Genomic DNA, 16,652 nt, shown 5'->3' with positions numbered 1-16,652 from the left:
TTCTGCGTACAGTCTATCCAGTCGACAGACGGGCAGGTTCCTCATTAGTAATGAACATTCGCTTTATGACCAAAACTGCAGAACGGTGGTGGTCACATTAATGAGGTTCACCGCAGTCACTACAAAACTGTCTTGTGTTACAAAACTGTCTTGTGTTGCTAAAACGTTACACCACACATTTGCAATTCCAAAGCAAGCATAATAAAATTGTCATTTCAGACCTTTATTATTCATCATTCAAAGTAGTATTCTGTATAATTTCGTTTGTTTTGCTACATTCGCATAAATATGTCAATATAGCTCCACTGTTTTACACCAATTATGCTGTGCAGATCAGGTACAAGAGAACATTATGATGATAAAGAAGTGATTTGTTCAAGAAGTGCTGTTTGCTCCCAAGACCACGGACCCTATTCTCTGTGGATCTCAAGTTCACATACTGTCCTCAAAGACTTTGCAGGACAGTAATGCACATGCTGAAGATGCAGAGGAAGGCCAATGGAGGCACTGCCTGAAAGACCTAGCCCCCTGTACTTGCAAGGAATTTCTTGCGTGAGGCAGCAAACAAGAATATTTTTGAGCTCGACATGTGCAATGAAATGACTGGGCAATGGAAGAAGGCTGGTGTGAATGAGCAACCATAAAGGAATCTCTAAAGAGGTTTGGAAAAACTTATATTCATGTCAGAATTAAAAAGAAAAATTTGAGAGCCAGATACAGAGAAGAGCAGCACCTCTTACGTAACAAAGCAAGAAATGATTACTCAAGGTCGTCCTGTGTTACAATGTGCACATTATTCCGTTCCTTAAAGAGGTGCACGACTTGCAAGATCGCCAGCTCACACTGGTCCCGTAGGCCTGGAGGCACCTCCATTAGTAGGGCATTGACAAGATTCCCAAACTCAGCAGCTTCCAGTGCAGTGCAGAGTTCTGCAGCTCTATCATGAGTGCCTGGAGAGCATCCCGGGAGGACATCGTGACGCGTTTGCGACATCATCGCAGCACTTGCTGTCGGAAGTGAAGCATCCTCTCCCTCCTGGTCCGGGGTCACGTCTGGTGGTGGATCCAAGGACAGTCCAGCTGCTCTCTTCCCTCGAGGCTCCAGTACCGAAGTAATCATAGTCAAGGACCACCTTGTGGCTTGCATCAGCCTGCATCTTAACCATGGAGGAAGTGCACACAGTTTAGTGCCATTATTACATCTTGTAGGTAATCTACACAACCGTGAGAAATTTTTTGTTGGCATATTCCAAACTTTTTTCAAGAACTTTCTCACTCAAAAACTTTTTATACTTGAAAGCATGCGCCCACATTAGGCTAGCTATTGCATCCACATTTTAGTTTTTCAGCCTTACCTGAACTACTGGTTTCCCCTGAGTCATATCTGGGACAGTCACTCCAGGTGGTTCTGGGGACTGGTTGAGGGTAGTCCTACGATTTAAATTATGAAGCATGTATATCTATTTGATGTTGATGTCAGAGCGGTCATGCACTGTCTTACATAAAATAGTGCTATCTACTGCCCTTGGAGAACAACAAACATCCTGGAGGAAAGATGTACGCTCTAACATTTACATTTGTGTGCCCCTCCTTTGAGAGCTCGGGCTCACTCAAAGGGTTAGGCTGTCTGGGACCGGGTGGGTAAATCAAAGAAGGGCGGGCCTCTCCTCAGCTTTGAGGACATAATGGTGGTCTGCCCTCTCTAATCCCAGCCTTCCCCGTGAACGTGGCTTCTTTGGCAGGATGTCGCATGGATTTTCTACACATGTCAACTGGCGATATGACACTAGTGCTGTCGTTAGATCATTCAGTTACGAATGTATACTGGATACTCCAGAAGAGAGGATTGAATAACATCTTCAATATTCAAGGGCGTGCATTTCAAACCGAATAGAGCATAATCGCTGCTCCAAAAATTATTCCCTTCAAGGAAGATCAAAAGTGCTCTCTTATCACCTACGACAATGATCACAAGATGAAGGTAGAAGACGCACTACCCATATTTTCCTGCGTATAACACACATGTTATACATTGTAAAAAGTGTCTCTCAGAGGTAGCACATGTTATGCCACAGCAGTTTTTCCTGAGAGAGCTGTTTCCAGGTAGGTGCCCTGCAAACCCTAGCATCTGGCCCTTGTCCAGCTGCCTTGGCTGAGACGTAAATCATTCATTTAAGTGTAATGTTCAGGAAAGATGAGTAAATATGAATGATAGACTGCATCATGAGTAGACACAGGTGACGACCATGCTGAGGGTGGGTCCAAGAAGCAGAGGACATCTTCAAGGTGTCAGTTATCCTGAATTTATTGCATATGGCCAGCGTTGTCGAGAAGAAATGTGAGACAGAGTGCAGCGAGAAGACAGTAGTCCAGTACAACATTGACTCTGTTGGATCAACTTTCGATGGCTTCAAGTATCTTATAAGTAAGTAAGTACCTTATACACAGGACAATATGGTAGAAACCTGCACTAGTATCATAGTGCAATGTCAACGCAGAGAACAGAAGACTAAGTTAATGACCAACAAGTAACCCACGATAAATTCCAGAAGCGTGTACGAGAAGTGTTATAGACTGCACCTTTTGTCAGGGGCATAAACAAGCAGGTGGTTGCAAAGACATCAGCTATTTCAGTCTCCATAGGTCTCTACTGTGCCATTCGTCAGAGAATGCCCACGATGAGCTCATTAATGCTTGTTGCATTACAATGAATCACTAAATATGCAAGAATGTAGAAAGGGTCCGTAATGGGAACTGAACAACGGAAACAGAATGGGTGAAGAACAAAGCGATGAAGAAGTCTTGGCTTACAAATGACAGATCTCGGCTATCGGTTTAATGTCTCAACTGTCACTGGAAGTCGCATCTTTAAACATTGGCTTGGACCTGTGTCTTTCATTTGTCAACATCTCGCTGCCTTCCCCAGTCCTGACGTTGCTAGAAGCTCGCTAACAAGAAAAATGCTTACACTTTCCGAACTGAAGGGGAATAATCGACTGTAGAGAAGTACCAGTGTCCAGGTAGGAGCTTTTCGAATTCTGTGTTTTGTAGTATATCATGCAGGAATGAGTTATGATGTAGTGAATCGCAACATACATATTGCGACACAGGCCTTTTAACCTGTCAACACAACAAGAAGTCTGGAGCAACTATAAGCAGGACTGCACACTGAAGTTCTTGGTATGCGTAAACCTACATGGGACTGTAACGTTTATATCCAGTGCCTTTGGCGGAAGGGATATCCCACAAAGAGATCACAATTGTAAGAATCACAACCTGGCACTAAAAGGAGTACTAAAATTAATTTTCTTACCTAGTGCTTTCTAGAAAAGTTAGAGCCAGGGACAGATATTGCCAATCGGGATTCTTGCTGCATGATGAGTTTTTTGCTCCGCAGTGTGCAGCTTATCACCCTCCTTTTTCGAAGGGAAGGACACAACTCCTTGCAAGTGAAGTGAGAGCTCGCGTGAATAATCATCCTCTAGAATCATTGTCGAAAGCCATGTCCGGTAGCCATGCTGACAATCAATGCCTACATTACATTCTGGTAGGATACGTATTTCACAGGGTAAATGCTTTACCACAGCCTTGCGTCCACACAGCCTCCATAGAACAGTGCCGGTGATATGTTCTTTCATGGTTCTGTGCAGCATCACCGAGATACACAGAGGTCGTCGATAATAGTAGTAATTTCATGAAGACGCTCTATCAGACCATTGCTATATGATTTCGATGCCTAGATTACAAGGTGTGTTTATATAAAAGAGAAAATCAAGTACGAAACAGCCAGCGGAGCCACACACATTAGCACACGGTACCCTATGTGGCTTTCCGGCTCGGTAACATCTCATTACCAGCCGAAGTCTCATTACTGCTGAAGTCTCAATACGGCCGAAAGTCTCATTATGACCAAAAATCCTTTAATCCCCAAGTGTCTCATTATGGCCAAAGTCTCAATACGGCTGATGGTAGTCCTCATTTCGTCCGAAGATGTTTCATTACGGCCAAAAAGAAAAAAGATGACATATGTTGTCAACCAGACTTTTTTTTTTCATATATTCAAAACAAATTCAAGAAACTACAGTAAACAATGACAATTATGTCATCATGATGCAGTTGCATAGTCAGAAAAATATTTCAGAAGGTGTTTTATGAGGCTTTACATGGGGTGGAAGAGTCCCCCTCGTTCATCTGTGAGGGGCACTACATTAGTGCTTATGTGCCACTGCACTGATGTCACAATGTTGTAAGCGTGTGTCACCCTGGGCATTCGGAATTACTCTAAGCTAGAATATGTAAATTCAGAATCAATATATCAGAAGGGTAAGCAGGCAAATGTTACCTGCAGGCTTCACGCTGAAACGCTTGTGCGCAAAACACTTTCGTCGTGGGTGGGCGACGTCGTTAGTTTAAACATACACGCAGGACAATTGCGGGCACATGGAGCAGTGGTAGCAACCTGAATACGGTACATTTTCTCGTTATATATGAGCAATAAAAAATATACCTTCCCACATGTTTTGGTTTTGTCGTTTGTAGGAAGCGCTAGTATGGGAACAGCTCTTGGTTGGTCACATGCAAGCTACAACACGCGAGGTGCCCATATTTCGATTACGCGATCAAAAATAAAAAGTCTAGAACATGCACACCATGCACACTTCCCATGCAAATATTTCCCCAGCATCGCGAGACGTCGTACCCATGTATCCACGTAAATCAGGTGCAGGAATGAAAAAGATGCCAACACACCTGTAATCCAGTGTTCCCATAAGTTTGATTCAATTTTCTGGCAGCTACCATGCAGAGCAAATGCACGATTCACAAGTTTCGTTTTCGCCATTTTCATTGCTGTACATTCACAAGCGTCAGAGTAATCCCACGTGACCTCCTTTGGATCAGTAAAAAGTGAAAATTACTCGGCTCATAAACATTATATGTTCATCGCAGCGCAAATCACGTTTTGCATGCTATAAAAGAGAGGGGGGGAACAATAACTATTCCTTTCGGTGTTTGATAACTTGTTGTTTGGCTACTCTCACTTCGGAGTTCGGATGGTGTCTAGCAACGTTTGGTATCTCGTTTCTGTATCCATTGGTGGTACGAGAACTATGGAAAACGGTGGGTAGTCCCCACAGTTACATATGCCAATTGTAGCATATACTCAAACACAAGAGAATTTCTAGAACGCAAACAACGAGAGATAGGAAGAATGGCCCTAAGAGGCCACAGATCCATACCAAACGAAAAAGTAATGGGTGACGTAGGAATCTCCACTTTCGAAGCCAGAGAAGCATATAGCAAACTAACATATGAAAGCCGGTTAATAGATATGGAAGAACACAGATATGGCCAATGGGAATGCCGTCTAGGTGGAATCTGAGACTCGGACATTGGAAGAAAAAATACAACATACCAGTCATGCTTATAGAACGCTCATCACCAAAATTATCAGACAAAGAAATACGGGAACGAATTGTGGCAGTGGAGACAGAGGCTTGGAGAAAGAGAATGGAAGAAAAACCAGCACTTGAGACATACAGAAAGGGGGGAAAACTACAATAGCAAATGCAATCGGGCTGTACAATAATGGACGAGTTCAGAAAATCCCAGAGTGCTTAGCGTCGCTTTGAACTGTGGGAGTTTACTAGTACGAAAGAAACGGGTGACCTCCAAACTGTTCCGAGTTCTCCCCTGCTGGTCTATTGTCCACGACGTGTCAAGGTCATCGAAAGCGAAATGTGAAGGATTATTCTTCGTTCCTCCGCTCAGCAAGTGCCCAGGATGCAATGCCTGCACAAGGAGCACTAGGATTTTCTGAACTCGTCTATTCCCAAGAAAGTGGCCATCTGTTCGAGCAAGAGGAGGGGTTCTACAAACGAGAGAATGGCGGAGCAAGTTCGAGGACATAGATAAGCATTGCCAGCTGTGTAAGAAAGGAATAGTAGAAAACACACGACATGTGATACTGGAGTGCGAGGTCCTTGGTGGCAAAAGAACATGCTCGCTAGAGGACGCCCTCGGATTTACGACGGGCAACTGAGAAAATACAGAGGTGGCAACAACCAAACGCCGATTGAAACAATGGTCGGTAGAAAACCGTCAGGAGCATAGCAGACAGAACCGGAGGAATACAGACGATGCAAAAGCAGACGATACAACGGGACCCCTCATACCAGAGGAAAAGACGGACGCAACATCAGCACCACCAGCGGGGATAGAGTTGAAAGGGCACGCCTGCTAAACAAAAGAAAGGACACGTCTACCACTGCAACTAATTAATGACAGAAGAGAAACGAAGCAAAGAATATCCGGCACGTCCGCACATTTAAAGCTGGACCCTCGTTCCAAAGAGGCCCACCACGGGTGCCCCTACACTCCATCTATCCAGTGCCGTGTATGCCAAAGGGAGTCTGGCCATCAGGAGGAGCCTAAAGAAGAGGCTCGACCTGTCAATCAAATTGAGCGTTTTTCATTGGCTGCTGTTTCCTATGCGGGCCGAAATGACACCAAAATGTTCCCGAAAATGGCGGCGTAGCTTGGAACGGCGAAGCGAGGATTTCATGACAATTTTTTTTTCACAAATTACTTCAATTTTATTCCGTAAGTGTACATTCTGTTGCAATTATCTCGCAAATCACCTTTAAATTACGCTCCACCGTTGATGTTTACCTGAAAATAATGTGTTTCGTCGTCCTTGTTAGGCCTAGTAAAGACAGCGATCACAGGCACATAGCAAGAAAAACGCTACGGATGGCCAAAATTTTGCATTTTATGACATACTTTTATTCATATACACACCTTTGATCGTTCTTGATTCAATCTTTGTTAAAATATGTATAATATCGGCAGTCTGTTCCAACAGGCGGTTCTTCCGGCCAATCAGTTCCGCTAGCAAGCAAGCATTTCTGCTATTCTGAGTCTTCCCGACATGCCCCTCTCCATCCAGATGGCGCCTTTAAAAGTGGACGCAAAATCCATTATGTTGGTAGATCGTCAGGGAATATCCTATTCAATCTAATCCAATCCAGTTTAACCGAAAATGTCGGCACCCAGTAAATACACGTAATATATAGCTTGGGATTATTAGCAAACTGCATTTTGGATCGTGATTGGCCAGAGAGCTCAAAGAGTGGGTGGAGCTCCAGGTATAGGCAGGTCCCATTAATGGCCAGACTCCCTTTGGTATACACGGCACTGCATCCATCCATCCATGTGTGAGCGAGTGGTTGCTGTTTACGACGTGTTCACATATCGATTTGTAGTGCTGTAATGTGCAAATTAGCGGACTTTATAGCGGCTCTCTATTTTTCGTCCCTGTCTTTCGAGCAGCGCCTGTTGTTCCGGTGAAAACAGAGTTGAATGAATCGCCACAGTCCCAACGTATATACCAGCGGCATGGCCGAGTGGGCTAAGGCGTCTGCTCGTTGGTGGTAACCAAGGTCGTGCTGAAGACTGGGAGGTGGTGGGTTCGAATCCTACCGCCGGCCGTGCTGTCTGAGGTTTTCCCTGGGTTTTCCGAAGACTTTCCAGACGAATGTCGGCACAGTTCCCCCTGAAGTCGGCCCAGGACGCATACTAACCCCCCTGTCCCCCACTCCTTCCTGCTATCCTCTCTCCGCCTGTCCACATCTGTACGTCGCTCATAGCCACAGTTGCTTCGCGGCGCTAACACCCAATCAAAAAAAAAAGAAAAAGTCCCAACGTATATCATGCAATGTTGACCAAGTCAAGCAGGAATTCTTGTGAGTTATGCTTTCGTAGACTGTCTGGCTTAGTAGTGTGCTGTCCACACATGGTTGCATTCTCATACGAGTAATTTAAATGAATCAAAACAGCCGAAGTGCCTGTAATAGATGTAACTCGGTATCTGTTCGTAGGTTTGCGCCGTTTCCAGTTGGTTGCACGTTTAGGAACAACAAATTTATTCGAACACGATAAGATACCGATAACGCATCACCGTACAGCAGCATTTGCTCGTATCATTGTGAGACATATTTAATTTGTTAAAATTTGTCGTTGTATTTGTTCAAAAATAAAAGCGCAAGTCGGCGTATTTGAATTGATCTCCTTGAACTGCTTACGTCGAACGTCTGCAAATGTTGTACTTATGTGCCTTCGAGCACCATACTAGGCACAGAAGCATATCTGATTAGAATAAATACTTCAAGAGGAAGTCATTCAAATACAGCGTTATTTATAGCTGGTTTTCCACTCCAGGCATGGTATGTGGCTGCACGGAGGATTCCAAAAAAGAAAAACAACATGGCTAATAGGATGTTGCTGCCCAGGGAGTCCTGGCCGAAGAGGTGAGCTGTTAAGATCATCATAAGGTTCTGTTGTGAAGTGAGAAATTTTGTAGTAGTGCACGAATGTTAATTCGTGCACTACTTTTATAAAAAAGAAACCAGAAATGGAAAGTTATGCATGCATCATTTCATGAATTGTAATGTATCACTATTTGATATTCACATGTTTCCATTAAGGGAATGAACTAATGAACCTAAATTCATCTCATGGTCATGCTCTGTGTTTACCTGGAAGTCACATTTTTAAGGCTTGTCATTCTTTTGTCTAGATGAAGATTTATGTTAACCTTGTATGAAATAACAGACACATATCAACACGTGTGCAGCTTGTGCACATTAAAACCAGCCATGTAGAGACAAATGCTCGTTGTTTTTTTAATATTCTAGCCTATTCATGGTTGCTCTTCGCTTCTTGCAGGTTTACTCATTCCAGAAGCACGAATTGTACCATTGTATGGCGAATGGAAATAAACTGACATCGACTGCGATAGGTGTTTTTTCTTGGACAGTGACTGTAGGATGACTCCAAAAGCGTCACAACAAAGCCAATATTCATCTAGCTCTCCACAAGTAGCTAACTCCACATAGTAGCCTGCTTCACAGCAACATCAACACTACCTTGTGGGAGTACACATTACACAATATGTTGCATTGTGCTGTGGTATGATAACATACCGTTTGTCTCGCACTATGTGTATATAAATATGATAAGGGCCCTAAGGGCACAGTGCATGGCTTATACCCTGCTGAATATATATCCATACCTGGCTGCGACATTGCATATCAATGCAGGTTACAATACACATTTTGACATTTGGCCGTTATGAGACATCTTTGGCCGTATTGAGACTTTGGCCGTAATGAGACACTTGGGGATTAAAGGATTATCGGCCGTATTGAGTTACAATCCTCCGGCTCTCTGTCCAGCGCCGCGTGGTAGAGCAGCGGTGGAAAGCTGAAACATTGCCGATGGTGGCACCTCATTGTTCTCCTGGAGATAAGGCGGGCACAGTCTGTATATAGGAGGCACAGTATATCAAAAACGAAGTCACCCAGCGTTTGGACAGACGGGTAAGGGAAAACATTTTCGGCACATGCACTTTGACGCTAAAACTAGATGCGACAAAAATGAGGTGGAGCCAAGGACTAATTTTTGCAGATTTTCAGCCAATTTATTTCGGCAATTCTCAGTGCATTACAGGTACCATACTGAGTAAAATGGCCATGAGGAACCCATTTCCGCAAAGAAAACGTTAGGTTGACTTGGGAAATTGTGTAGCTCAATTCAAGAAATTAAGTTTCCATCAACTGAAATTCATAAAAATGGTACCAGTATGTGATAAATGCTGCTATTAAAAAAAATCCCTTGACCGCATTCGCTCGGTTGCCTACGTCATTTATTACTGCCTACAAAATTTGTACACACCTGCTATAAGCTTAACATGGTTGGTAGACCACCCCGTATACTGCATACAGGATGTTTCACCTAAAGTGATAAAAAATTCTAACTGGAAACATACTCGCCGGAGTATTGTGGGACTTTCAGCAATTACCTTCTGGAATCTTTTCCAGCCATTTGGGAAGGCTTTGACAATTTTTAATTCAGGGAAATTTATTTTTTTCAATCACTCTTATTTTTTTGAGAGACATATGAAGTTCTCCATGAATAACCGCTGACCCAACAACAACTATGCACAGTATAGCAACAGAAACAGTTGAGAAAAAAATAGTAAAAGGACTGCTTTAACACAGCCTGCTATATTATCGCAAAAGAGCGCACATGAAATGCGCAGCGAGATGAGGAAGTATCCCAGCCTTCATTTGCTTTGCTCTCTTTGTGATGAGACGGTAGTCACCAAAAGGTCATCATAAAGGTTAAAGCCGGGGCAAGGAGGGTAAAATAAGAGGCGGTACACTTCCTCCTGAAACACCCTGTATACAGGACATTTCGCCTAATGTGATAAAAAATTAGGTGAAATATTTAGGTGAGGCCGTGGTCGAGGAGCATGACAAAATAACACTTAACTGTCTGTAAGTTCATAGTTTTGGTGAAAGTAAGGACTGGGCTTTCTTTCAGCTGCATAGTGAAACTCTTTGAAGTGAGCCCGACTTCTGTGCACAGGTATTTTACCTGAACGCTACCTGTGTTATCCGCAGTTTTTTAAAATCTGCCATCACATGGCCATCACATCTAAGGATGACATCGTCAAAAATATGCCAAAATGTTTTGAAGATTGTCAACGAGTGCGAATTGTCCTTGATAGCACGACATAACACTGCTCAGCATGTGTGACAGCAGTCCATAACGATGGTGTGCAGACTAAGCAATGTAATACGGAGAAATAGTGGAGAAATCATCATGCCAACGCAAAAACACTGTCAAAAACATTATTGGGGTTTCTCCAGCAGGCCTCATTACATTTGTAAACAGTGGCTTCGGTGGACGGGCTTATGATAAAGCAATTGTTGAGCTTTCAAATGTCGTGGACCTTCTTGAGCCCCATGTTGACCATGTCACGGTCGACACAGGGTTCCGCATTGATAATATCTGCAGTGCTCGAGGTATTAGCATTATCGAGACACCTTTTTTGAGGCAGAAGAGCCTGCTATGTGCTGGAGATTCCATTAGGACATCTAAAATTGCAAGGGCACGGGTGCACGTAGGACGTGTTATAAATTAGAAGCCCCATTTCGAAGGGAAGCCAGCGTCGTATCAGGGTGGCTGAGTTGTGGATGAGGTGGCTGAGGTGAGCTGGCTCAGGATGGCTGAGTCCATTTTGTGAAAAAGGGCTCTGTTGGCTATGTTGAAAAGTCCCACAATTTAATATTGGGAAATATTTGCTCACGTAAACTTCTATTTTTTTCTGTTCTTTTCACTGTCCTTTGGTTACAGTCTCAATTTCCGTACAACACACAAGGGATCAGATGATAAAATGGTTTGAGTGTCCTGCCTATGTTCAGAAAATGGTGAAGGGGCAGAGGTTTCATCTTATGTCATGCATGTATAAATCTAAGAAGCAATTCTCATGTACTGTCCTACAAGTGCAGTATCCCTTCAAGAATTCCACAGTGTCATTTGCTGCATCATTTGCATTTGTCTTTTTGGGGGTGGTTTCGCCTTATTCATAGTGGGCGTTGCGAAGAGCAGAGCTTCTGATCCTTGTTTGTGTTTTTGTGTAGTAATGACGTGTTGGAAGTGCGCCTTGTGTTCTGTCTAACTTCAGCTGTGTCTTTGTTTTTCGGCGCGTTGCAGTGGCATCATGTACCAAAAAGCCCATATTTCTTCGTTGTCATTTGCTGCTTTTGCATGATCCCCTTGAGTTGCTTCTTTCTTCCTTTTCATGCATGACAGCACTGGGAAGCTGTCTCCATAAAGCCCATCCCTCTTGCTGGAAGGGAGGAAAAAGCACTTGTAAAAGAAGCTGGAAATGTTCATGAAGATCGCAACAGCCCGTATAAATGTTATTGTTGATGGGGGCTGGTCGCAGAGGAGCCACTGGTCCAGATATTCTGCACCTCAGGTGTTGCTGTGATCATTGGAGCAAGAACCAACAAACTTCTCCACTTGGGTGTCCGCAGCAAGTTCTGCAGCTGCTGTGAGTTTTACAAGTCAAAGGGTATAGACTCACCCGCCCACAGGTTCTACAAGAACTGCGAAATAGCATCAACTGCTAGGTAGGCAAACATCATCGTTCAACGATATCAGACGAGTTAAGATCTTCATGGCCTTCAGGTACTGGACTGCTGTCAAGACAGCAATACCCCTGTTTACCATAAAATTACTCTGTACCACATGGGTACTTAGCAGACCTGTAAAGTAATTAATTACAAGTAATTGAATTACTGTAATTAATTACTTTTAGTAATTAATTAATTCTGGAATTACACTAGGTTTTATGTAATTGTAACTGTAATTGAATTACTTTTACAAGTACTGCATAACGCATTTTGAATTACTTTGGAACTACTTTGAACGCTATCTGGGAAGGCCCAATGTTTAAAGTTTGGGTCAGTTCCACACCGTTTTTTTTTTTTTCGTTTTTTTTTCACAGTGATTACCCAAAGACTCGATTCAGATCGGTACATTTTTTTGTATTGATTTTTACATTTGAATGTGGAAGGAGAAAAACTCTTGCGCCATGGGAGAAGGAGTACGAATTGTGGGTGTCGACCCGCATTTCAGAGTCGTTAGAGTGCTTGAAAGACATTCCTTGTGTGCTCGAGGTGTTCATGAAGTACAATGTTGGACTGCCCAGCAGTGCACCAGTGCAGCGTCTGTTTTCGGTTGGTGGTCTTGTTATGACAAGGAGACGTGGCAGCCTTACAGACAAGAACTTTGTGAATACCTTACTCTTGAAAGCCAATGGACGTTACAAGCTGTACTCATGATCTGCACTTTCTTCACATACCTGAAGAAAGAAAGCCTTTGGCTGTGATGTTCGTGTTTCTTTAACATGGTAAGAGACTTGTCCTTGTGTAAGACTTCTCTAACATGTTTTTCTACCACAAGCACAACTACCACCATCTTTCAGAACATGTGCACTAAATGTGTACACTCAAATCTTGCAGTTTGCACGTCGTTTGCCCGTTGCAGTCAACTTTGTGAATGTAATTCAGTGTAATGCAATTACTTTTCTCAGTAATTGTAATCGTAATTGAATTACAATAGAAAGTGAGTAATTGTAACTAATTTAATTACTTTTGTGAACATGTAATTGTAATCGTAATGCAATTACTTTCAAAAAGTAATTTTTACAGGTCTGGTACTTAGTACAGAAGGATCAGTGTGCAAATCATGTTGTGAAGAACTACACAAGTAGGTTGTACAAACTGCGTGGGAGATGATTCAGAACACCTGAAGCTCCTCACCATTCCACGACTGAAACGAATTTTTAATAGTGCCCGAAAAGCAATCTCTCACTATGCATGAGTGCTTTCAGGAGCACATCCAAGGAGAGGGCAGCATTTCAACACCAGCTCATCAGACAACTTCAGACATACCTTTAAATGGTCCCAAACATGTATGTGGCTTCCACGAGAAAAACTACTTCCATAATGGGTACAAGGGAACTGATATTTACACAGCCTTGCCTCATGACTTCCAGACAAAGCTTCTTTCTGCTGCTGATGTAATTCCTGACAAAACATCCCGCCTTACTGCTAATAACACCAGCAACCTTCCTGAAATGTGATGTCTCTACCTGCTAAATTTTCTAGTGGTAGGCAGGCTTATTAGAAGGTAAAGAGAAAGAGCAATAAACAGCGATGTTGTTGACTGATAAAATTCATCAATTCATTGAAAACTAACAGCAGGATGGGTTCTCGGGGGACGTTTGCTTGGTTGCTCTTGTTCAGTGATAAGTGTTTGTGATGATGTTGGCCTTGCCTTCCACTAGGGGTCAGTGAGAGCAGTAGTGTACGTAAGCATGTGTCGGTTACATTAAAGGTTTGTTTGTCAGTCAGTGCTTCGTGTGTGTGTCGTCCTTTCGTGTCCCCTGCACTGGGGCTTCATCCAGTGTTGCCACACATTTAAAAAAAATGTCTGCAGTTTCTGGACCAGTTTGGTAAAGCTGCTTCTCCAATGGTGCAGATGATTGACAGGCTCCCTGAAGATACACAAGATCTGCCACTGAGATTTTATTTCGATAATTTGTTCACTGGTGTAAACCTGATGATTTACTTGAAGTCGCGGAGCTATCCCAGTAGGCACGATATATCCCTGAGACGTCACAGAAAAGTCACACATGTCGCACAGACATTCGAAATACGACGTTACAGTTTGTCCCAACTCATACATCCCAGGGACATCCGCTAGATATCAAGCTCTGCTCATCTCAACAAACTGGAATGCCGTTTACATACGCCCCCGACTTTATGTCCTTTGTGCTTTGGCCCAAAGTACTTCAACTGTCAACTAGATTTCATAAGGAGTCACTTTATACGATGAGAGAAGCACATAACACTTCTCACAGCAGAAATAAATATATTTTAGTTCGGGAAAGCATGTACTGGTTATACCACGCATAAACAGTGGTTTTATACTTTTCATGATATTTTGTGTATGAAGTTTTTGTAGCAGTTTTGTTACGATTTATTTTTAAAATTAAGCGTAAAGGGGCAAACAATCCGCAAGGTGTCGCACAGATGCTACATGGACGCGATCCAAATCCAAATCTAGAGCCGCGCAAGTGACCGTTTTGGCGGCAGCTGTTGTAGTGTGGCGTTCTGAAGCTCTGAGGTTTGGTTTGGAGTTTGGTCACGGCTGCAACTGTGCGACAGCATGAAGAAAGCGGATCGAAACGTAAACACTAAGCTTCCTGTCCGTGTTTAAGTTGTACATGCAGTGCATTCAGCGTTCGCAGTTGGTAAAGCTTGAGAACACGAGTTGCGTCTGTCAAACGCGTCTCACCATGCCGAAGCTCAAGCAAAAGTACTTGTATTCCAAAGCAGCACAACAAGCTCGCAATGAAATTGAAGCTCGGCGCGACGAACCAGAATGCTTTGAGAGAGATTTGACTCAGCCATACTCTAGTACACATAGCTCTACATATCGGGAGTACCAGTCGAACGCGATGTGTCAGCATGGGGCTGACAGTAGTGAAAACTTGCTCGAGGACGTTTCAGCTATACCCGGACTGCAGGTGAACGAAAGTGGCGTGAGCACAGGAGGCAGTGTTGGCACTGACAGTTCATCGGGCAGCGGTAGCTCACCAGATATCTTCGGAACCAGAAGATTCGTGTTCTGAGCACTAGCGATTTATCAAACCAGTTAAGGATGTGGGCGACGCGTGGAAATATAACCCGAGAGGCGATGTCGAAGCTTCTAAAAATTCTCCGCAACCACTCTTGCTTTCAAGAACTTCCAAGTGATAGCCGCACACTATTGCAAACCCCAAAGGTTAGGAAGAACTACATTGCATCCAACCTCCAGGCAAATACTGCCATTTTGGTCTAAGGAATTGCCTTATGGATGTCTTGGAAAGCGTTCCTGACGTTCCCGATGAGATTGTCCTGATATTTAACATAGACGGCCTACCACTTTCTAAAAGCTCAAAAATTAAGCTCTGGCCCATTCAGTGTAGAATAAAGGGACGTACAGATATATCACCATTCGTAGTTGGTGCCTACGCTGGGGCATCAAAGCCGTCGTCCTCGAATTACTACCTCAGAAAGTTTGTTGACGAGCTACTCGTCCTACTGTCAGATGGAATCGATCTGCAGGGCAGGGTAAGGGTCGTGACATTTGATAGCATGATATGTGATGCACCTGCGCGAGCATATATATATTGCACAAAGGGGCACACAGGCTCTTCGGGATGTGCAAAATGCACAGATGAAGGCAGTTACGACGTGAATAGACTGCATTATGCCACAGACGTGTCAACGTTGAGGACTGATGAAAGTTTCCGACAACAGCAAGACCCAGACCACCATTGGAGTGTGTCCATATTGGCAGAACTTACAATAGATATTGTGAAAACAGCACCCCTGGACTACATGCATCTTGTATGTCTCGGGGCGGTCAAAAAAATAATTTTGCTTTGGATATCTGGTCCCCTGGCCGTGAGACTTGGCCCAGCAGAACGAAGCACTTTCACAATGAAAAGTATCGCACTGCAAAAGCACATTCCAAGGGAGCTTGCGAGGAAACCTAGAGGTGCAGACGACATAGAAAGATGGAAGGCGACAGAATTCCGTCTCTTTCTCTTCTACACAGGGCCTGTCATCCTTGAGGGTTTTCTCCCTGACTCACTGTTCATACATTTCTTAACCCTTCACTGTGCATGTACTATTCTTGCACGTCATGACCTGTGCCATACTGAAAGCGACTCTGCCAAGCAGTTGTTGTCACATTTTGTAGTAAAGTTCGCTGAACTCTATGGACATCACCTTATCTCGTACAATGTTCATGGTCTACTGCACCTTGCTCAGGATGTAAGGAATCATGGTCCGCTGGATTCTTTTAGCGCTTTCGTTTTTGAGAGCAATATGCAATACCTTAAACGGTTGTTGAGAAAGCGAGCATCGACAATAGCACAACTGTTCAATAGGTTCAGTGAAAGACAGCAAGCTCACACCAAGGTTGCTTCGAAGCCCAGAGTAGAATGACTTAAGAAACTCCACAACAGAGGCCCACTACATCCAGCATGCGGGCCACCACAGTACGCCATTTTTGTTGCAAAGTGCTTCACCCTAACAATAAGTTCTCCTGACAACTACTGCATGCAGAACAGTCAAATCATTAAGATAATTAACTTTGCAACGTCACGACAGACAGGACAGGCTTGTGTAGTTGGATACGAGATGACACACAGGCGAGATCTGTTTGACAAGCCTCTCGCGTCAT

The 16,652-nt window shown here is 43.6% G+C and overlaps 1 long non-coding RNA gene across 1 annotated transcript in view; it reads right to left on the bottom strand.

The window, feature by feature from the left end:
• Nucleotides 1–657: 657 nt before the first annotated feature.
• Nucleotides 658–16,652, bottom strand: part of LOC135372344 (uncharacterized) — a 35,634-nt gene continuing 19,639 nt past the window's right edge. The window contains exons 3-4 of the long non-coding RNA XR_010415958.1: nucleotides 1,355–1,430; nucleotides 658–1,156 (exon numbers count right to left, since the gene is read on the bottom strand). This is a non-coding gene — a long non-coding RNA (uncharacterized LOC135372344). The remainder of the gene's footprint in view (nucleotides 1,157–1,354; nucleotides 1,431–16,652) is intronic.

Source organism: Ornithodoros turicata, unplaced genomic scaffold (assembly GCF_037126465.1).
Source record: "Ornithodoros turicata isolate Travis unplaced genomic scaffold, ASM3712646v1 Chromosome14, whole genome shotgun sequence".
In the NCBI taxonomy this organism is placed as follows: Eukaryota; Metazoa; Arthropoda; class Arachnida; order Ixodida; family Argasidae; genus Ornithodoros; species Ornithodoros turicata.
Note: the sequence above shows the minus strand (reverse complement) of the source record. Positions and strands in the feature narration are given on the sequence as shown.